Raw genomic sequence first — 7,700 nt, 5'->3', positions numbered from 1 at the left:
TTTTTTTTTTTTTTTTTTTTTTTTTGAGTGCAAGAAGAAGGGGAGCCTCTGTTTGCAGGAAAATTGGAGTAGGAATAATACAAAAAAATTTAATTAAAAAATAGAGAAAGGGGAGCCAGGGTAAGTGCGAATGTGATGAGGTTTAGTTGCGGTTTCAGTTAATGTTCTGCGTGTGTACAACTTCAGACCGGCCAGGCATTGGGTCTCCACTTTATGTCAATGATAAGATGAGGTAATACAGTAAATCATAATGGGGAAGCAAAGAACACCGATCAGGCTGGTGGGCTCCACCTCGCAGGGGAGGTCAGGAGGAGGTCTGGCATGAGTGGTGGGTTACACAGGCAAGGGTCAAATTCTAAGGGAAGAAATTGAGTTAGGCACAGAAGGGCTAAATTGACTTGGGTGCTCAGGAGCGTCTGTGGCTGTTCCCTCTGGATTCATTGATTCCAGGGCTAATAAAGGAGCAGCAGAAGCAACTCAATGTTTTTGTATTTGTTTGTACCAACACGTTATATTTTACAAATATTTGCGTTTGTCTTTCATAATAGCCTTCTATTGCTGACTGGACCAAAGCCAAACTCAGCCTCCCTCCCTGACCTTTCTGTATGATGCCACCCTTTCTAGCATCTACCCACGGCACTCTCTTGTTGGTTTCCTTCCTCCCGTATGTCACAGTCATTTTCTTCACACACTCGACTTATTTTCAGCTTTTAATCTCATGCTATCCATACCCAAAGCAATGCTTTCTCTTGGCCCCAATCTCATATTTCACAAGTAAAATCCAATCCTAACCTAAAATAGTCTTTCCTTTTGCCAGAATATCATGGGTGATGTACTTCTGTGAGCATATATCTCAGAGCTGCTCCACAGTCTTCTATTAGTATAAAGCGGAGAAGGCTGAACAGATTACTATAAGGCCCTCATGCTCTGAAGTTGGGTTTGGAGTGTGTGGTGTTCTTAGCTTTGGAAATTCCTCCATCTACTGGTTGCCTAAAATCCTGTCTGTTCACATTATATAATGAGGTTCGCAGTTGTTTTATGAGATCAGCCTATTTTTAAGAGTAACACGGGCCTCTTGTGAATAACACATTTCTAAGTCACTCTGAATTCCTAAAATAAAATTTAAAATGTATTGTAAAGAAAATATTTTCTTATCATAATAGAAAATGTTTTCAAGCAGATGACAAATTTCTTAATGCTTTTAACAACCATTAGGGGCAGAAAATCATTATACAGCATAACAATTCAATCCACGTGAGGCTAGAGAAGGGAAAGCCTATTTTAGGTGTTTTTCCAAAAGTTAGTACCAAAATCAAGTTATTTTTCAATGCAATCATTGATTTGGTGCTTGGGCATCTTGTTTACAAAAGAAGCCTTCGGTGTGGCTTTATTTTTTACAACTTGCTTCCTATCAATGTATCAAATCAGATGAACCTTATTCTGAAGGAAACACTTTAACGACCAATTTGACATCTTGGGGCAGGTTTGCCAGATGTGACTAGTAAGAATAGTTGAAATATGTTGATAAACTAAAAGTAAGTTTATCTCACTAAAAATTAGAGAAATTCATAATCAAACAATAGACTTATGGCTGCCCAAGTTTCAGGAACTCCCTTTTCAGTCACCCTATCAAACCATGGATTCAAGCGTGGTTAAAAATAGTTCGCTACTTCTCTAACAGCTTCTTTTCCAAAACAAACTCCTTAAAAATTAGAACGCAATTATTATCTCGACTTCTCACTTCCCTTCCCCCATCAGTCAGTCTTTCACCTCTCACCCCACGGAACTTCTCATGGAATGCCACCCATGACTTCCTCATGGCCGAATCCAGGTTCTCCAGTTAGAAGGATTATCAACAAGCACTTGCTAATTTAAGTTTAAGAGAAATGTATTGAAAGTATATTACAAGCTGGGTAGTGGCTCATGCCTGTAATCCCAACAATTTGGGAGGCTGAGGCGGGTGGATCGTTGAAGCCCAGGAGGTCAAGACCAAACTGGCCAACATGGAAAAACTCCATCTCTACAAAAAAAAAAAAAAAAAAAAAAACACCACAAAAATTAGCCAGGCATGGTGGCACGTACCTGTAATTCCAGACACTCGAGAGGCTGAGGTGGGAGGATCACCGGAGCCTGGGGAGGTCAAAGTTGCAATGAGCCGTGATGATGCCACTGCACTCCAACCTGGAAGACAGAGCAAGACCCCATCTCAAAACATAAATAAAATAAAATAAAATAAAATGGCCAGGCGCAGTGGCTCACGCCTGTAATCCCAGCACTATGGGAGGCCAAGGCGGGCGGATCACAAGGTCAGGAGTTCGAGACCATCCTGGCCAACATGGTGAAACCCTGTCTCTACTAAACATACAAAAATTAGTCAGACGTGGTGGCAGGCACCTGTAATCCCAGCTACTCAGGAGGCCGAGGCAGGAGAATCGCTTCAAAACAGAAGGCGGAGGTTGCAGTGAGGAGAGATCGTGCCACTGCACTCCATCCAGCCTGGGCAACAAGAGTGAAACTCTGTCTCAAAATAAATAAATAAACAAACAAATAAGTAAATAAATCACAGCTCCTGAAACTAAAGGAAGAAGCATAGGTAGCAAGAGTTAATCAACACTCATCAGATAAGGGCCCTTTGCTGGCATTACATTTATTCCATCTTGGGATCACTTGGCTCAAGTGTCCAAGTCCTCGTAAGGCAGTCCAGTCTGCTGAGCTCGGGCCACATACCCACCTGGTGGCTTGGAGTGGCAGCGCAGAATGCCCTGGGAGTCTTAGCACAGGTGCACACACTGGGGGAGGAGTTATGAAGTGGAAATTCTCTCTCTCCCAAACAGGGAGGAAAAAAAAGAGGTAGTGTGGTCAAAAGAGAAAATGCCCACCACGGTTTTCATCCTTTCTGATTTCTTTATAGTTTTCACACCAGATGTAACTCCTGTGATGGCTAATTCCATGTGTCAACATGACTGGCCAAGAGGCACCCAGATTAAACGTTGTGTCTGAGCGTGTCTGTGAGGGTGTTTCCAGACGAGGTTAGCATTTGAATTGGTGAACTCAGTAAAGCAGGTTGGCCTCCCCATTGTGTGTGGGCATCATCCAATCTATTGGGAGCCTGAACAGAACAAGAAGTGGAGGAAGGAGGAATTCGTCCATTTTTTGTTTCCTGCCTGCCTGCTTGAGCTGGTACATTGGTCTTCTGACCTTGGACTGGGATTCACACCCATATGTGTATAAACAAATATGACCAGATTTATCTCCCTTGTTAAACCCCTTTGTAACTTCTGCTGTCTCAAGTAGCTAGGACTACAGCCATGCACCACTCCGCTAGCTAATTTGTTGAAAAATTTTCATAGAGATGGGGTCATGCTATGTTGCCCAGGCTAGTCTCTAACTCCTAGGTTCAAGCAATCCACCTGCCTCAGCCTCCCAAAGCTCTGGAATTACCAGTGTGAGCCACTACACCTAGCCCACCTACCATGTTCTTTTTTTTTTTTCTTTGAGAAGGAATCTCACTCTGTCGCCCAGGCTGGAGTGCAGTGGCCGGATCTCAGCTCACTGCAAGCTCCGCCTCCCGGGTTTACGCCATTCTCCTGCCTCAGCCTCCCGAGTAGCTGGGACTACAAGCGCCCGCCACCTCGCCCGGCTAGTTTTTTGTATTTTTTTTAGTAGAGACGGGGTTTCACTGTGTTAGCCAGGATGGTCTCGATCTCCTGACCTCGTGATCCGTCTGCCTCAGCCTCCCCAAAGTGCTGGGATTACAGGCGTGAGCCACCGTGCCCGGCCCATGTTCTTATAATAAAAACTTTTAAGACTTAACTCAAAGCCACCTCCTTTATAAAGCCTTTCCCAGTTCTCACCTCTGTCTCCTCAATGGTAGAACTGACCACTCCCTCCTTTGGGTTCACACTTGACCCCCATACTTGTTTACCTGGCAGTCTCTCCCGTCTAGTCTGTCATACTCTCAACAACCAAAATGGTGTTTCACTCATCTATGCATTCCCAATACCTGTCATAGTATCCAACACTTAAAATGCTCAGTAAATGAGGACAGAAGTGAATTTGTGACTAGAGAGGGTGGAGAAAGTCTACACACTCAGCCGAGGAAACTCAGGGAAAAGAGAGTCACTTTTTTTAGAACCAGCTGGGGCTATCTCGAGCCACAGTGTATGCCAGTGACTCTCCGCTCTGTTTGCACAGTAGAATTGCCTGGAGGGTATTTAGAAAACATGGATGGCAGGGTCCTAAAAAAGCCAGTTAAATCAGAATCTTTAGGGGTGGGCCTAGACATGGATGTTTTTTAGAGACTCCTCCGAGATTCTAGTGTGCAGTCAGAATCAAGAACCACTGGTGCAGAGCATTCCTGAAATGACTGCAGACAGACTACAGGGGAATGAGAGCAGACTCCTACGGTGCTGCTGAGCAGAACACCCAGATGGCAAATAGCTCCTCCTCCAAGGGAAAAGCATGAGCATCACTGGCCTATGACACAGGCACAGCCTTGTAATCAGTGATGAGGAATGCCTTCAAGAGCGATGCCAGATGGTACCACTTGGATATTTTATGACTCAGCTCCAAGGAAGTTTGTTGAGAGGAAATACAGGTTGAGCATTCCTAGTCTGAAAATCTGAAATTAAAATGCTCCAAAATCCGAAACTTTTTGAGAACTGACATGGCGCTACAAGTGGAAAATTCCACACTTGTCCTCATGTGACAGCTTAAAACGCAGGTGTACAACACACAGTTTATTCAGAATGCCTCCTCACCCCTAGAGGACCCACTTCTTGGTCTTTCAACTGCTTCTGATGTTTCTTCTCACCTAAAAAAAAAATACAGGGTACAGGGTGCAGTAGCCTTTTTTTTTTTTTTTTTTTTTTTTTTAGAGACAAGGTCTTGCTCTGTCACCCAGGCTGGAATGCAGCAGCACTATCAACAGCTCACTACAGCCTCGAACTCCTGGGCCCAAGAGATCCCTCCCACCTTAGCCTCCAGAGTAGGTGAGACTACAATGTGGCCCACCGATGCCCAGCTAATTTTTAAATATTTTTGTAGAGACAAGGCCTCGCTATGTTGCTCAAGCTGGTCTCAAACTCCTGACCTCAGGTGATCCACCTGCCTTGGCCTCCCAAAGTACTGGGATTACAGGCGCCATCCACCATGCCCAGCCATACAATAACTTTTTGTTGTTGTTGTTGTTGTTGTTGTTGTTGTTGTTGTTGAGACGGAGTCTCGCTCTGTCGCCCGGGCTGGAGTGCAGTGGCCAGATCTCAGCTCACTGCAAGCTCCACCTCCCGGGTTTACGCCATTCTCCTGCCTCAGCCTCCGGAGTAGCTGGGACTACAGGCGCCCGCCACCTCGCCCGGCTAGTTTTGTATTTTAGTAGAGACGGGGTTTCACCGTGTTAGCCAGGATGGTCTCGATCTCCTGACCTTGTGATCTGCCCGTCTCGGCCTCCCAAAGTGCTGGGATTACAGGCTTGAGCCACCGCGCCCGGCCATACAATAACTTTTTAATCAAAACAGCATTGTAGTGGATACTGAAAGCTTACCATTGTTTGTTGTTGTTTATAGCTATTCAGGTTTTCTGACGGTGCTACTGTGCTGCTTACTTAACCTTTACTCGTTCTTTTTTTTCACTCATTAAAATTTTTCCCATTTTTTCATTTTTCATTAACAGTATGTCATAGTTTTTACTATTACGTAGTTATGTGTGAATAAGTATAAAAAAATGATTGCTCCTCAGTAGCACATAAATTCAGTCAGGAATGATGGTGATGCCAAACAACTACAGACTGTCCACATGGGTGGCTAAGATAGTGACACTTTTGCTTTCTGATGGATCAGTGTACTCAAGCTTTCTTTCAGGCACAACATTATGTAAAATATTACATAAAATTGCCTTCGGGCTATGTTAATAAGGCTATATAAAACATAAATGAGCCGGGGTGGTGGCTCACAGCTGTAATCGCAGAACTTTGGGAGGCTGAGGTGGGCAGGTCACCTGAGGTCAGGAGTTCGAGATTAACCTGGCCAACATGGTGAAACCCCATCTCTAATACAAAAATTAGCTGGGTGTGATGGCGCATGCCTGCACTCGGGAGGGTGAGGCAGGAGAATAGCTTGAACCCAGGAGGTGGAGGTTGCAGTGAGCCAAGATTGTGCCATTGCACTCCAGCCTGGGTGACAAGAGTAAAAATTGTACATAAAGAAATTATCTGGCCGAGGGCAGTGACTCACATCTGTAATCCCAGCATTCTGGGAGGCCGAGGCAGGTGGATCACCTGAGGTCAGGAGTTCAAGACCAGCCTAGCCAACATGGTGAAACCCCGTCTCAACTAAAAATACAAAAAAAAAAATTAGCTGGGTGTGGTGGTGGGCAACTGTAATCCCAGCTACTTCGGGAGGCTGACAGGAGAATCACTTGAACGCGGGAGTGGGAGGTTGCGGTGAGCCGAGATCATGCCATCGCACTCCAGCCTGGGCGACAAGAGCGAAACTCTGTCAAAAAAAAAAAAAGGAAAATAAAAGAAAGAAATTATCTGACCTACCTTGTTTAACTGTTGTAGGCCACAGCCCCCATTCCAGAGGGTCCTGTTCCATACCCAGAAGGAAGGAATGCTGCAGAAAGCCCAAGGAGAATCTAGACAGGCCTTGCTGGGCTTCCTGCCTGTTGGCGTTAGAGTGTTTTTTGTCCAATCATTTTGCTATAAGGCTGTCCATGCTTTGTTGAACCTGAGCATACAAATACACAATCTCCCTTGTTATCTTTGGGTCTTCATTCTGAAGGCTACCGTGTCACATAAAACGATGATCAAATCAATGTCTATGTCTTCTCCCCTATTAACTGCCTCCTGTCAGTGACTTTCAGAGAACCTTCGGAGGGTGAAGTTTTCCCTTGGCCCGGACAGCATCATCATTAATATCATTAATAAATATTCCCACAGTATTTGGCCCTTGTATGTCCTTTGTATGGTGCTGGGGATACAATGACATATCGCTGCAGAGATTTTCAAATGTAAAAGAAGACGGATCATACTGATTTAAAAGCTGAATTCTGTCCTCACCCTGGAGCTAGTCTGCATTTATGAAAACTTACTTTCGACTGTGGTAGACACACACTTTCTACTCCAGCGGAACTGTGCCTTTCCTCAAATCTAGTCTCAAATTTAGGTGCCTTTTCATTTTCTGTTATGGAAAGGTCCTCAGCATATCCCAGGCTTTGGAGCCTTTTGTTAGCAGTCTAGCCCGTGCATAATTTCTCCTTCCTCTGAATTATATATAGCACCTTACTACTTATATTTTAATATATTTTCCTATGTCTCAGTGGTACCAATATATTAATATAGGTTCCAGTTTAGTTTGGTTTTTAATTTCTTATCTTCTAAGGGGATAGATGCGTTCTCTACCACCTTCTCGAGTACTAATGGTTAACTGGAATGGAGCACAAAACAACAGTCGCGGTTCTGCAACAGAAAAGGCTGCGGGGGCCCTGGGACCTGTCTCGGAAATGCTCCTCATCCATCTGCAGTTTCTCCCAGGACAACTAGGCCCAACCCCACGTGAATATACAGAGAGGCCTCGAGCCACAGACTTAAAGCCGTAAAAGGGAGGAGGCGACGGTCTCGTCCCAGTTACCTACATGCCAGCGACTACTAGGGCCTGAACCTGGGACTGCAGACGCACCTCCCCGCCCTCCCTTCCCAGCTC

General features: G+C 44.9%; 1 long non-coding RNA gene across 1 annotated transcript; it reads right to left on the bottom strand.

The window, feature by feature from the left end:
* Positions 1-2,157: 2,157 nt before the first annotated feature.
* LOC108531025 (uncharacterized) lies at positions 2,158-7,659 on the bottom strand. The gene is made up of 3 exons (XR_001886046.1): positions 6,542-7,659; positions 4,761-4,813; positions 2,158-2,181 (listed from the first exon to the last, which is right to left on the bottom strand). It is a non-coding gene; the product is annotated as an uncharacterized LOC108531025 (long non-coding RNA).
* Between the last annotated feature and the right edge of the window lie 41 nt (positions 7,660-7,700).

This window comes from Rhinopithecus bieti, unplaced genomic scaffold (genome assembly GCF_001698545.2).
Source record: "Rhinopithecus bieti isolate Rb0 unplaced genomic scaffold, ASM169854v2 scaffold_8309, whole genome shotgun sequence".
In the NCBI taxonomy this organism is placed as follows: Eukaryota; Metazoa; Chordata; class Mammalia; order Primates; family Cercopithecidae; genus Rhinopithecus; species Rhinopithecus bieti.
This window is presented reverse-complemented; position numbering and strand designations above follow the sequence as displayed.